The sequence below is a fragment of the Tasmannia lanceolata genome, unplaced genomic scaffold, assembly GCF_043159265.1.
Source record: "Tasmannia lanceolata isolate RefF3 unplaced genomic scaffold, GAP_Taslan_0.1 ptg000008l, whole genome shotgun sequence".
NCBI lineage: Eukaryota > Viridiplantae > Streptophyta > Magnoliopsida > Canellales > Winteraceae > Tasmannia > Tasmannia lanceolata.
In genome coordinates this window covers 56,622,157-56,637,886 of record NW_027518685.1, presented here as the reverse complement: position 1 = coordinate 56,637,886, position 15,730 = coordinate 56,622,157, and the positions used below count along the sequence as shown (strand labels likewise).

Genomic DNA, 15,730 nt, shown 5'->3' with positions numbered 1-15,730 from the left:
TTTCTAGCACACAAAGATGAAACTTATGAAAACTTCCTTACATTGTGCAATCAAATACAAAATGAAAAAGGTGTTGCTATCTCGTACATTAGAAGTGATCATGGAACTGAATTTGAAAATGTACATTTTGACACTTATTGTAATGAACATGGCATAAAACATAATTTTTCCGCACCTAGAACACCTCAACAAAATAGAGTAGTAGAAAGAAAGAATCGAACTCTCCAAGAAATGGCTAGAACTATGTTGCATGAAAATGATCTCCCTAGATATTTTTGGGCGTAAGCGGTTAGCACCGCTTGCTATATCATAAACAGGGTATATCTAAGGCCAATTTATAAGAAAACACCTTATGAGCTTTGGAAAAACTTGAAACCAAATATAAGCTATTTTAGAGTGTTTGGATGTAAATGCTTTATTTTAAACATCAAAGATAATCTACACAAATTTGATAGGAAATCGAATGATGGAATATTCTTAGGGTATTCTTCTTATAGCAAGGCATATAGAGTATTTAATAGGAGAACCCTAGTAGTAGAAGAATCCATGCATGTGACATTTGATGAAAGAGAGCCAACACCACAAGAAATGCCACATGATGAGGATGAACCCATTGAACATCTTTTTCCAAAATTGAGTGCTCCTCCTCATGCATCAACAAGTCATACATTACCTAGTGAGGAAGTAGAAAATGAAAATGATGACTCATTGCCTAGGGATAGGAGAACATTGGTAGATCATCCTGAATCCCAAATTTTAGGTGATGCCACATTGCCAGTAAGAACTAGATCATACTATCGTAGTGTGAGTAACAATTTGGCGTTCCTATCCGAATTAGAACCAAAATCCATCAAGGAAGCTGAAAAGGATGAATATTGGTTGATGGCTATGCAAGAAGAGCTAAGTCAATTCGAAAGGAACAAAGTGTGGAGGCTAGTGCCTAGACCTAGTGATCATCCAGTCATTGGCACGAGATGGGTGTATAGAAATAAATTGGATGAAAATGGAATTATCACTAGGAATAAAGCTAGGCTTGTAGCCCAAGGGTACAATCAGGAGGAAGGGATAGATTATGATGAGACATTTGCTCCTGTTGCCCGTATGGAGGCTATTAGGATACTTTTGGCATATGCATCTCATAAAGGATTTAAACTATATCAAATGGATGTCAAAAGTGCCTTCCTAAATGGCTATATCCAAGAGGAAGTGTATGTTGAGCAACCTCCAGGTTTTGAAGACTTCAAACATCCAAATCATGTCTTCAGGCTTGATAAAGCTTTATATGGATTAAAGCAAGCTCCTAGAGCTTGGTATGAGAGGCTTTGCACTTTCTTAGTTGAAAAGGGATTCGAGATGGGAAAGGTGGATAAAACCTTATTTATCAAAAGAGAAAATCATGATATCCTCCTTGTCCAAATCTATGTGGATGATACCATCTGTGGCTCAACTAATCAAAAATTGTGTGATGAATTTGCAACCTTAATGAAAAATGAATTTGAAATGAGCATGATGGGAGAGTTAACCTACTTCTTAGGACTCCAAATTAAACAATACAAAAATGGAATATTTTTAAATCAAGAAAAATATACAAAGGAGTTATTAAAGAAGTATGGCATGGATAGCAGTAAGACATCAAGAATTCCCATGAGTACTACTGCTAAGCTAGAAAAAGATGAATTTGGCAAATCTGTGGATCAGAAATTGTATAGGGGTATGATAGGTAGTTTGCTCTATTTGACAGCCAGCAGACCAGACATTATGTTTACTGTCTGTCTTTGTGCTCGATTTCAATCGGATCCTAAAGAATCTCACCTATCAGCAGTTAAGAAGATCTTCAAGTACTTAAGAGGAACCCAAAGTCTAGGACTGTGGTATGAAAGATCATCTTCCTTCACTCTCATCGGATATTCAGATGCAGACTTTGCTGGATGTAGAGTAGATAGGAAAAGCACTAGTGGGACTTGCCAATTCTTGGGTAAATCACTTGTTTCATGGTTTAGCAAGAAGCAAAATTCAGTAGCTCTGTCCACAACAGAAGCAGAATATGTGGCAGCTGGAGCTTGCTATGCTCAAGTCCTATGGATGAAAAGCACATTGATGGACTATGCAATCAAAATGGAAAATATTCTCATCCAATGTGACAATACTAGTGCTATATGCTTAACAAAGAACCCCATACAACACTCAAGAACAAAACACATTGAGATTAGGCACCACTTCATCAGAGATCACTCACAAAAAGGGGATATTTGCTTAAAATATATCAACACTGAAGATCAATTAGCGGATATCTTTACAAAACCCCTTAGTGATGATAGAATTTGCTATATCCGAAGTGCCTTAAACATATGGAGTGCGGATCAAATCAAAGAAATTGCCAAATAAATACTTTGTGCCTTTAACCAGCTTATCTATATAGTATTTATATATATAATCCTTGTTTGGTAGTATCTGCATGAATGAGATGTCAAATTTTTAATCTTAAAAATCACTCAATTGATATTCTTAGCCTTCTTAGTTTTTCTAAGTTGGAGAGGTATCTTCACTTTAATTAAAATACCTAATATCTTGACATATGTCAACATCTCGATCATGAACAGGTATATGTGCATTACTTGGTTATATATTTTTATACCATAAGCATTGATTTAGGGGGAGTTATCCACTCCTATTTTTTTTTTTTACACCCTTTCTGTCGATGACAAAAGGGGGAGAAGTTTGAAATTGATTATCTATTCAATTGACTATATGCACCACTTGCTTATAACTTGTATCATTTATATGTGTGCATATATTGAGGGGGAGTTCCAGTATTCAATTGACTATATGCACCACTTGCTTATAACTTGTATCATTTATATGTGTGCATATATTGAGGGGGAGTTCCAGTATTCACTTGCCTACTATGTCACTCCACACACACCTCATGATCAATTTTGTTTGTCATCATCAAAAAGGGGGAGATTGTAAGCCCAAGGGTCTACTCTCCTATCTTGTTTTGATGATTCTAAACATAATTGATTGTGTTTTTGAATACTAATCAATTTGCTTTGAAGTGTTGTGTTTAAGATAGGATTGATCATTGAAGAAACCAACACTCAACTTGGTCATGCTTAAAGGTGTACCAAACAAGAGCCAAAGGAGCTAAGTGTAGCTCACATCATCACTCAAGCAAGCATCCAAAGATGGAAGATCATTTGAAGACCAAAGCTAAAGAGGGATCGAAGATTGCATAGGTATCATTGTACATCCTTTCTCTTTAGATTTTCAAGTCAAGGCAAAACGTTTTCAAAGTGTTTCCAATTTGTTTTTCAAAGAACACTTAAGAACTTAAAATGGATTAGTGAATGGTTATGTGGTGGACCAACATGTTGGGACCCTCATAAACATTCCAAAATAACCATAGGAGTTGAGTTCCAAAAGCTAAAAATCAAACAAGCAATAAAAATAAAAAACTGCGGATTTTTAGGCTTCTCGGAACTCCGAGAATTTTTCTCGGAGCTCCGAGCTCGGAACTCCGAGAGTTCCCTCGGAACTCCGAGAAAAGGTCCAGTAGCGTCTGGACATTTTCTCGGAACTCCGAGAAATGGTCCAGTAGAAATTTTATTTCTTCTGGCCGTTGTCTCGGAACTCCGAGAATATTTCTCGGAACTCCGAGAATTCTCGGAACTCCGAGAATGATCCTCGGAACTCCGAGAACCCTGCGACAGCTCAGAATATAGCCGTTGGGATTTGAATCAATTCTTGTATTTTGATATTTCCACCCCCAAACGGTCATATTCTTTGGAGAGGCTATAAATACAATATGTAGAGAAGTTTTTCTCTCTCTCTTGATCATTTGAAAACATTCTTGAACATCAAAGAAAACTTGCAACCTATTATTGCTTGAGATTTTGTTTTTCCCAAAACTTGCCTTGCAACTTGCAAATCTATTTGAGTTGGGATTCTAGAGCTTTCACTTGCAACCATCATTGAAGAGCAATCAAGGATCTACAAAGAGCATCAAGCTTTCAAGAAGAAGCCAAGCTACTCAATCTTCATATCTTGTATAGGTGGCTAGGACATTCCGTTTTTAATTTCCTAGAGAGCAACCGCTTAGAACTCGGCGGAGAAGGAGAGTCTTTGTAAAGGTGTAAGGGCATCCTTGTTTAATATCCCTTGGAATTGTAACCGCCTCGGAGCCGGGCATCGTGGAGGTCTCCAATAGTGGAATCCCTCAAGTGCGACCTTGAGTAGAGTGGAGTAGGCCGTTGGCCGAACCACTATATATCGGTGTGTCATTTCTCACTCTTGCATTTCCATTATTGTTTGGCTTGGCATTTCACTTTGTTCTTTCAATTATATTTGCACTAACCAAATATTTAATTAAGTGAAGAAAAATTCCAATTAGGGTTTATAGGTAATTTTCAAAAGGCCTAATATTGAGTTAAATTCAATTCACCCCCCCTCTTGAGTATTTCACTAACCCCTATAGGGCGGGCCATGGGTTGAGGTTTTTCGGCCCTAACTCAGGGTTAGGGCGGGTCAGGGCCGAGATAATGGGATCTAGGGTTGGGCTAGGGTTTTGAAAAACCCGACCCTGTTGCAGCTCTAGGGGTGTCTACAGATATTTATCAAGAACTTTAAAAAAATAAGAAGGGAATGTTATTGCAATTCTTTCAATTGAGATTCCCTTACTTACTTCCAATGAAGAAAATCATTCTGTCCACTTGTGTAGACACCCCCATTTTCCTATGCCTTAAAAAGTAAAAGATTCGGTAGTATGATCGAGTTTTGAATCCGTATTCAGCATTAGATTAGGCATACATGCATTTTAGGGTAGATTTCATTTAATTATGGGAGTTTTGAAGTTGATTCGCGATCCTGAAGGTCTCTAGGGGGTTCCTTTGGCCTCTGGAAGATGAAAGTTCAAGTTTCCAAGCAAATGAAAAAACCTGCTATTTTTAGAATTTTCAGGGTTTCCCTCATTTTTGCCTATTTTGCACTGCAGGAGTATTTTGGTCATTCCCGATGTATCTCGTTTGACCCCCGAGTTATATTTGAGAAATCTTGAGTGATTTTACAAATTTTGAAAAAGCTGATATTTTTATAAACTCATTGGGCTTCCACATTTCATCATCTTATTTCAATCATTTCTCATATGTCCAAAACCATCTCGAGGGTACGGCTGATGGATTATGAGTAATTTCGTAAGATTTCGGAAACCTGCTAAATTTAGATCTCTCAAGATTTTCTCTTAGTCTTGCACTTCGGGGGTATTTTAGACATTTTCAAACATATCATATTTGGTCCCTAAGTTGTGTCTAAGAAATCTTGAGTCCGTTCATAAATTTTTTAAAATCTGCTATTTTTAGAATTTCTCAGGGTTTTCCCTAGTCTCGCCAAATTCTAGCACCTTGGGGTAATTTGGTCTTTTCCTGTGTATTTCTTTTGATCCCCGAAATATGTCTGAGAGATTATGAATGATTTCCTGAATTTTGGAAAACCTGCTAAATTTAGAATTTCTCAGGAGTTTCGCTTAATTTGGAAATTCTAAGTGTTGAGGGCATTTTGGGTATTTTCAGGGGATACCAAATGATTCTGTTTAATATTGCTCACCGAAAGGACCCAATTTTAAAAGTTTCTATTTTTTAAGTTTGACCACAAAGACTTTCCATTTTTAATTTTTTCCTTTAGGGGTGGACAAATCTGAGGGTATTTTGGTCGCATTTGGATGTCTAACAGTCAAGTAGGGGCATTTTGGTCCGAAAAGTTATTTCCCAAAAAAGATTGTCCGATCATGTGTGAGGGATCCACCATAAATGTCAAATGGGTTGGGTCCATATATAGAATGTTGAATTTAGAAAGATTTTTTTGATTTTTTACGGAAAAACCCGAAACCCGTGTGAAATGGCCCATTGGGCTAAAGCCCGCAAAGATGGAGCTCATGTGGGTTCACCCATATGGGTCAACCACCATGGTGGGCGGCCCACATGGTTGACCCACATGAGTTGAGCACCCAACCTTGATGATGTCACAATGGTGATATCATATTTGTTAAAAGAAAAATAAAAAGAATAAAAAATGAAAAGAAGGAAAGAAAGAGAAGATGAATGATTGCTTAAAAAGGTTTTCTTCCAAAGAAGCAATGTGGAATGAGAATAACATATCTTGATGATGAGAATAACCACCATGGTGGGCGGCCCACATGGTTGACCCACATGAGTTGAGCACCCAACCTTGATGATGTCACAATGGTGACATCATATTTGTTAAAAGAAAAATAAAAAGAATAAAAAATGAAAAGAATGAAAGAAAGAAAAGATGAATGATTGCTTAAAAAGGTTTTCTTCCAAAGAAGCAATGTGGAATGAGAATAACATATCTTGATTGACAAGAAATTAAGATTGGAATCAAATCCAATTTGGAAACAAGAAAGAAAGAAAGCAAGAAGGAAAAATTGGAAACAAGCCAAAAAGAGAGCTCTCACATTGAAAATTATTATTTCTCTCTTAACCCAAACTTTTTTGTATAAAAATCAAAGCAAACAATCCAAAAAAAGAAGAAAAAAATCCAAATTCGTCCATTTTCTCTCTCCTCCCAAGAAATTGTTTTTTCCTTTTCTCTCTTGAAGTGTGTTCATAGATCTCAAGTGTTCTTCACAAAAGAAATTATTGAATTCCTTTTTCTTCTTCAACAAATCACAGATCAAGGATCTTTGGGGAGCTCTTTGGGTCTTCTTCATCATATAAAAGGGTGCGACAAAGCGTATACCTCGGATCTACGCACCCTAGAGACAAGGAGCGCGATCAACGAGAGGATCTTTATCTTTGTAATATCAAAAGTAGAAAAGCATGCTAGGGTTTTACTCTTGGTAGATCAAATCAATCGAATTATCAAAGCAAGTGTTAGAAAACGTGGGTTTCTTTAAAAAATGATATTTTTTGGGATTTCTATAAAATAAAATACTACTGGAAACTTAATTTCCAACCGTGGTTCGGCCGTTTTATTTTTCATTCTATTTTTCAAAGAATAACCCCGAAAAGGGTTATTTCTTGATGAATGGAGCCAAAAGTATATCAAATCATGTTCAAATTTAGTGAAAGTTTTCATATTTTTTGGAGTTTGTTTAATCGGATTATTAATTATTTTAAATTTTGGCTATTTTTAATAAATACCAAATTATTTTAAAAATTGATGAAACTTTCCAGAATTAAAGCCTAATAATAAATGGAAGTTTCCATTGAAAACTATTTCAAAACAAATATGGTTTTTACTTTTTTCTAATCGCTTCCCCGTTTTACGTGCCATAATTCTTTTTCTTATTAAATTAGTATATTTTCAAAAAATTTCTTTACAAACCAGTAACTTTGGTTACTGGCATGTTAGAGAAATATTTTCAACTAATTTTGCAAAGATTTGATAAGGTTTTACAATTTATTTTAATAAACTGGTTTTAACGCCTAGGAAACAAATTGATCTCTTATATTTAAAAACCAATTTTATGGAGGAAATTTAAGTTTTAAGTTTTGAAATTTTGATAATAAATTCTATAATCTATTATATATCTACTGGAATTTTTTATTTGATTTTAGGATACCATTAGGTTTGCTTTTCAAGTAATTCTTTGGTTTTATCTGATTTTTGTGTGAATTTAAATGGGCATTAAAGCATCATAAAAATTTATAAAAGTCATACAGTAGTCTAATCTCATGATTATCTTTATACTGTAAGATTTTAAGTTGATATGAAATTGATATGCTATAGGTTACTGTGTTAATCTATAATCTGATTTGAATTTTGAAAAGTCGGACATTGATATCTAATCTTAATGATAATTCATGCAAATTTTTCAATAATCTTTAATCATCTATATCTTTATTCTGTAAAGTTTGGAGTAATTTAAAAGTGATATGATATAGGTTACTGTGTTAATCCATAATCTGATTTGGATTTTGAAAAATCAGAAATTAATAGCAACTTAATATAAAAATCTATGAAAGTTTTACAGTAAGCTATATTCATTCCTATCTTGTTACTGTAGAAATTTCAATTTCTTTCGAATTTGTTTGCAATGAGTTCATTTGTAAAATTATTCATGTGATCTGAAATTGATAAAATCTATTAAAAATTGAAATTAACCAAAATCATTATGAAAACTTCCATGGAACCTTAAATTTTTGTCACGTATTCATTCCTTAAGCCGCTGAAACAGAAATCTTAGGAGTCTTAGATTTCTCTTGTAAAATGGCCATGCTAGAATAATTTAGATGCCGAGATCGCATCCATAATCGTATCTCAATTGCAATTGATCCTTGACAATTTGAGTATTTAAATTATAGCATGTTATTGGCTCCGAGGTCTACTGTCCATGGAAATCCTGAGAAATATGCCAGGCAATAAGGTGCTATAACTTAAGTATTAAATTGCGCAAGGGAAGAGCGCACGATTCCCTTCCATGGATGCGATTCAAGGCTGAAGCTTGCGAACCATAGAGCCTTTGGTATTCCTTAGATGTTTAGGAACTGAAAATCCTTGAAATCTAAAAATCATTAACTTCAACAACTTGAATCAATTTACCTCATGTCTTTCGGAACCGTTGGATTGCGGTTTCCATCGTAGGAACCATTAGAGCCCCATTTAGGAACACTTGTGTCATGTTGTGTCCTAAGTTTTAGGGAGTCCTAGAGTTAGGAGTTCAGCCTCATCACGGGCGTTTGTTATGGGTAGCAACCGTGCCATAGATCTAGTTACACTAGTTACCCTCTTTTCTCATAGGACAAGCCTAGTTACCTAGGACGTAGGTTAACCTGCATTAGTCTAAGGGACAACTTGTACTTAGATATGATCATATAGCATCTTAGATGAAGTCCTAGGATAATAAAATCTTCAACTTGAATTAAATAACTTCTCTTAAAACTATTGAAACAGTCAATCCAGTCTAGATCGGTGTCCTAGATGAGTTAGGCATAAGTAGCTTAGCTTAGGTGTACCGAACTACGTCGACTCTGATCCCAGTGAGGCTTGGGTACGTAGGCAGCTTGGATGCTTGATGGCATACCAATCACGAGTCGGCTCCACACATAAGTGGGGTTTTGTACATTAATCCTTAAATTAAAAGTAATAAAATCACTTAGGACTTTCCATGAAATTAGAAGTTTAGGAGAACTTTCACTTAGATTGAATTCAAACAAATTAAGAAAATCAAGATACACATTTAGGAATTACATTGAAATTAGATCTTAGGATGCATGTCACATAGTTCACACATTAATATAGAGTTAAATGAGCCATTTAAAAGAAATTCGAAAGAGTTAACTTTTGGAATTGAAGACCGATTATCGGGCAGGAATGGTGCATGTGGTGGTAACTCCCCATACCTTCCACTCTCGTAACCAGGTAACGAGTCTAGATTTCTGGTCAATTATGGGTCCTAGATCCCTCATCTAGGTGGCGACTCTGTCACTCTCTTTTGCTTGGAATTCGGATTGCCTCAGTGATCCCAAGTTCACAGAAAAGATGAATTAAATCACACCTTGCTAGGCTCGGCGGGTTACCCCTGCCCTTATGGGTACTGGGTTGCACGTTTGTTTGCACCCTATGGCTTGGTTGTTGCCTGCTTGGTTGGGTAATTAAAATCAATAATAAAAAGCACATGTCATTCGCGTGGGTACGAGAGACCAAGAGAGAGCGTGGCGGCTCGCACCCCACCCCTCTCGCGGGATCGGGTCCCACAACTTGCAACAAATTTTGAAAAAATTCCAGGATTTGTTTAAAGAACCCAAGGCACTACCACCTCCGAGATCCCAAGATCACAGAATTCAGTTGGTAGCCAATAGTAAACCAGTGTGTGCCAAGACTTATCGCCACCCATATTACCAGAAGGTGGAGATTAAGGTTGGTGTCTGAGATGTTAACTTCGGGAGTAATTCAGCCCAGCAACAGCCCTTATTCCTCGCCTGTGATACTTGTTAAGAAGCACGACGGGACATGGCGCATGTGCGTGGATTATCGTGCCCTTAACAAGATCACGATAAAGACCGATATCCCATTCCTGTGATTAACGAGTTATTGGATGAGTTGAACAGAGCATAGGTCTTTTCCAAACTTGACTTGCGTTCCGGACACACCATGGACACTACTAATTTTTGGTAATGCCTTTCGGGCTTACTAATGCTCCCTCAACTTTTCAATCCCTGATGAACCAGGTATTTCAAAACTACTTGAGAAAATTTGTACTAGTATTCTTTGATGACATCTTAATCTACAGTGCATCATGGGCTGATCATTTCAAGCATCTAGAAATTGCATTATCTATTTTGTTAACTAACAAGTTGTTTGTCAAAAGAGAAAAATGTGAGTTTGGCCCAAGCCAGGTTCACTACCTTGGTCATATAATTTCAACTGTAGGAGTGGCGGTTGACCCTGATAAGATTTATGCCATGTTAGACTGGCCTAAACCAAGATGCCCCAAAGCTATGAGAGGGTTTCTTGGTTTAACAGGCTACTACAGGAAATTCATCCAAAATTATGGTAGAATACACAGGCCGCTCACTAACATGTTGAAGAAGGATGGATTCAAGTGGACACCTGTGGCTGAGATAGCCTTCCAAGACTTGAAGGAAGTCATGACTAAAGCCCCTGTCCTAGCTCTACCGGACTTCTCCAAAAGGTTCATTGTTGAATGTGATGCTAGTGGATCAGGGGTGGGGGCTGTGTTGATGCAAGAACGGCCCATTGCTTTTTTTAATCAGGCTTTGCAAGGAAAAAATCGTCAACATATGAGAAGGAAATTTTGGGATTGGTGATGGCTGTGCAAAAATGGCACTCATATTTATTGCGAAGGCAATTTGTGGTAAGAAGTGACCAAAGAAGCTTGCAATACTTATGGGCTCAGAAGATTACTTCGTTGGCACAACAAAGGTGGTTGTACAAATTGATGAGCTATGACTTTATTGTGGAGTACAAAAGAGGGAAGGAGAACATAGTGGCGGATGCACTCTCAAGAAGGTTAGAAAATGAAGAATACGACGACATGGCAGAGGGAAAATTGGTTGCTATATCTCAGCCCGTGGCCAACTGGGTGGCAGCAGTAAAAGAGGAAATTAAGGGAAAACCAGAATTACAGGCATTGATTCGGCGCATTAATGAAGGTGAGGCAGTAGGCCCATGGCAATATAAAGAAGGTTTATCTTTTTTAAAGATAGAGTCTATCTTGCCAAGGACTCCCCCTTGACAGATGACATTGTTGATCAATTTCACAGTAGTACCCATGAAGGTTATCACAAAACCTACCAGAGGATAAGATCCAGTCTTTATTGGCAGAATATGAGAAACAAAATAAAAAATTTCATTGCTCAGTGTGATATTTGCCAATGTCACAAGGTAGAGCAAACATCTCCCGCATGACTACTTCAACCCCTAACCATTCCACAATAGTTATGGGAAGACATTTCAATGGACTTCATGGAGGGGCTGCCTGTTTCGAAGGGGAAATCAGTTGTGCTCGTGGTGGTGGATCGACTTTCAAAGTATGCACATTGCATTCCCTTGTCTCATCCGTACACAGCCGTCGGCGTTGCCCAGCTCTTCTTTGATCAAGTGTTCAAGTTGCATGGAATGCCTAGATCCATCGTGTGCGATCGGGATCCCACTTTCACTAGTAACTTTTGGTCAGAATTGTTCAGGCTCAACGGGACAAGGTTCAACTATAGCTCTGCTTACCATCCCCAGATAGATGGGGAAAGCGAGGTGGTAAATCGAACAATGGAGATGTATCTTAGGTGCTTCACTAGTTCTAATCCTAAGGAGTGGGAAAAATGGATATCATGGGCAGAGTATTGCTACAACACTAGTTGGCACTCAGCCATCAAGACCACACCATTTGATGTGGTATATGGATGACCACCACCTTCTTTGCTGTCTTACGTACCAGGTACTGCCAAAGTTGAGGCTGCTGAAAGGCAGCTATTAGATAGGGATCAAAAGCTCAGAGAATTAAGGGCCACACTCAAAGAAGCACAAAACCGCATGAAGAATGTGTATGATAGTCATCACCATGAGAGGGAGTTCAATGAAGGGGACTGGGTATATCTCAGGCTACAACCCTATTGGCATTCTACATTGGCTTTTAGGAGAAATCTCAAGCTAGCACCGAGATATTATGGTCCATACCAAGTTATCAAAAGGATAGGGGCCGTTGAATACAAGTTGGATTTGCCGGAGGAAGCGCGTATTCACCTGGTGTTTCATGTGTCTCTGCTGAAGAAAAAGGTAGGAGAAGGCATTAGGGTCCAAACTGAGTTACCATCTGTTCGAGTAGATGATGAGACACTTTATCCAAAGCCTCAAGCAGTCCTTGACCAAAGATTTCATAAGAGGAAAAAGCAAATTCTCATCCATTGGCAGGGAACATCACCAGCAGAGGCAACATGGGAGGACCTTGAAGCCATGGAGAATCAATTCCCAGAACATGGTCTTGGGGACAAGACCAGATCTTTAGGGGGGAGGAGATGTTAGAGATAATTTAGGAGCCTGTTGCTTTGTGGGAGTTGTTACTTTAGTATTCTGTTTGTTGTTATTGTTAGTGGGAGTGTTTCTTGTTAGTGGGAGTCAGTTACTTTGTACATGAGTTAGTGTGTGTGTTCGTGGTCTATATCTTTGTTAATGGGAGCTGAATTCTTGGCTCAAATGATGTATGTGTAACAAGCATATTTAATGAATAGTTTCTCTGCTCTGAGCATGCTTTAGAACCAACAACACTTTGTGTTTAGAGGCCTGGGTTTCCTCTATAAAACCTACTTTTCTGTTATTTCTCTTCTCCTACAAATCACCTCTGTGTTACAACACCATAGGTAAATCCAAGCAAAAGAAGAACGCTCTGCAGTACGTACCAGGATCCTTCATCGCCACAACTTTTAGATAGACTGGCAGTGGATTTCATGCTTCCATCACCAGAGGAGCTATTTTCCAATGTATACATGGTATGATGAGTGTGTGTGAAAATTGAATCTGAATTAAAACTATGAAATAATGTATCGCTTCTATCATCAAGATGAGTTTACTTATCCATGGACCGATGCCCAATCCCTGAACCCAATAAATGACGTCAGATTACTCTGTATCGCTTCCATCATCCTTCGCGAAGCTACTCTCATCTTCAGTGCTATTGTCTTGCTCCATATCAGATTCTTGGTCTTCTTGGTTAGATTGGATAAACATTTCCAACGACCCGTCAATCTCAAGCCCAAGTATATCATTATGTTCCCAACCAAGAACATCATCCATATTTTGTTCTTCCACTGCCTCCCACTGTATATATGGCTCTGGATTGTCCCTGATCACATCGAAAATGTCCCTAGGTTTTGTCTTGAGAATCACGTGCCAGTCTTTATTATTGGGGTGATCTTGTACGTACAAGACCTGTTCTACTTGAGCTGCGAAGACGAAAGGTTCATCTTCATAACTATGGCGTGCCATATTTACAACCGTAAAACCAAACTCATCTACTTTTACTCCTCTAAACCAATCACACTTGAATAGCAATGCCTTTAGTCATCCGAAATAGTCAACTTCGATGATATCTGTTAATACGCTGTAGTAAGTGACATCACCAGCTACTGGGTTCAGATCCCTTGCACTCGAAAAACATGACGTTCGTGCAGAGATAACCACTCCACTATTCTTTGTTTTTTGATTTTGCTCGTGCGCTTTCGTGCGAAAGCGAATTCCATTTATAGCATACCCTGTACAACTGCTAACATTAGGATTTAGGGAGATATTATATGATGGAGGGCCGTATGAACTATTACATGAATAAGTATTAAAAGACAACCAACTAAGTTGAGGTTGTAGGTTCAATCCCATCTTACTAACAATAAACAAAAACAAAAACACAAAAATCATCAGCTTAAAGGCATCTTAAAGGGCATATACACCACATTTATGCTTGAATCTTTTAATTTGGTAAAGATTCGAACAAGAATCAAACCGGGGGCATACTTCCCATTTGTTCTCGTCCCAATGTGACCATCGATAGCTTTCTCTATGGAAATGGAATCCCCGGTCCTATCTTTCTCAATTCATCGATCGACGGCCGCCCTACTTCTAATGATAGACAGAAAAGGTGGGAGAGGGGCTGAGGGACGGCAAAGGTACAAAAACCAAAACTACATGACATACGTATGTCAAATGGTAGGCCCATTACAAACAGTCATTAAGGCAGTCTCCAATCTCGCTTGGCTCGGAGCGATCACTTGAACAGGGCAGAATTGATCGATCTACATCAAGAATTATGGCTTCCCTTCCCAGGAGCGCATCTACAGAATAGAGAGAGCACGCACCACACTCCTACTATACCAGGGCCTGTAGCTTTCATTGGGAAGAAGAGATGACTTCCAGCTAGCTTTTTGCCCTAACCCTAACTAATGAATGATAGGCCGGCTTCGGATAATAGAAAACGAATTCACTTTCAGTAATCAGAGACAGGTCAGGGGCCGGCGGGCACGCCCAGCCTTCTTCAGTTTGCGAATGGGCTGGACCAATGCTATGAGCTTCCGGAATCCAATGGAATCTTCGTAAAGTCGATCATTACGAGTGTGACGATGAATTCGATTGGCAGGTCCAATCGATTCATAGCCTCTCGAGCACAACTGATATTCATGCAAGGATTGGTGATTGAGCAGAGTTTTATGAAATATCTTAGAGATCAAGGAACATATGCTTTCTTCAAGAAAGATGAATACTATATGGTAGCGACAGGGAATTCTTTGGCGTTGAATCAGGTCAAGAAGAACAAGTTGTTCCAGCTCTGGGGAACAAATTCATCGTCGAAGCATTTTTCCCTTCCTTCCAATATTTTGGATTTTAGCTTCCCCCATTCCGCATAATGATGCGAATCGGGCTTGTTGTATTTAGTATACAGCGTCAAGCAGTTCTGCTTTCCCCTACTGATGATGTGCCGAGAAGTGCATTATTGGAACTGGGTTGGAACGCTTTTAAGACCATAACCCGCAACAATCCGCACTTGATAATATCCCTCGCTAGCCAGTCGATACAGTTCCTTTGCCCCTTACTAATAGGGGATCCAATGGCCTCTGCCTTCCTTCCACCCTCATTGATGACGACTCGCCCGGGTCGGGTCAATTGGGTGTTTTGGGGGGGACTCCATATCGATACGGGTCGAATGCAACTGCCAACCTCTTCCGGTTCAACGGCCTAACCATCCTTTCATCCCTCATCGGATTGAGAAAGAGGCGAGATACGGATAAGCCCTTTCGCTGGTTCCATTCGCCCTTGGCAGGGACTGGACTGGTAGTGAGTAGCTACAGATAAGGAGTCAATTGATACGGAGCCCCTGTCTTAGTAAAAGAGGCAGGCCTTCCTTCTTTTTTGAAATTTGTCATGGACGGGTTGTAAGCTGTAGACACCCCATTTTGACCGAACCCTAAAACCTTGCTTTTGTTAAAATAAATCCTTTAAATAGGTGAATTTGATGTCCCAAAATCAGTCATAGAGTAAGTTAGAGTCCCAATTAAGTCCTTCTAAAATTTCGTTGAAATCCGCCGCCGTTTCCATAGCAAACGAGAGGGGTAGGTAGTGTTGTGTAAATTTAGTATCGTACAAGGGGTGTTGTGGGACCCTATCCCGCGAGAGGGGTGGGGCGCGAGCCGCCATGCTCTCTCTTGTTCTCTCGTACCCACACGAATGTCGTGTGTTTTTTATTATTTTAATTACCCAACCAAGCAGGCAA

At 38.7% G+C, this 15,730-nt stretch overlaps 1 pseudogene; it reads left to right on the top strand.

Annotated features, from left to right (window-relative positions):
• The first annotated feature begins 9,889 nt into the window (after positions 1-9,889).
• Positions 9,890-10,787, top strand: LOC143883074 (putative mitochondrial protein AtMg00860 pseudogene; annotated as a pseudogene).
• The last annotated feature ends 4,943 nt before the right edge of the window (positions 10,788-15,730 follow it).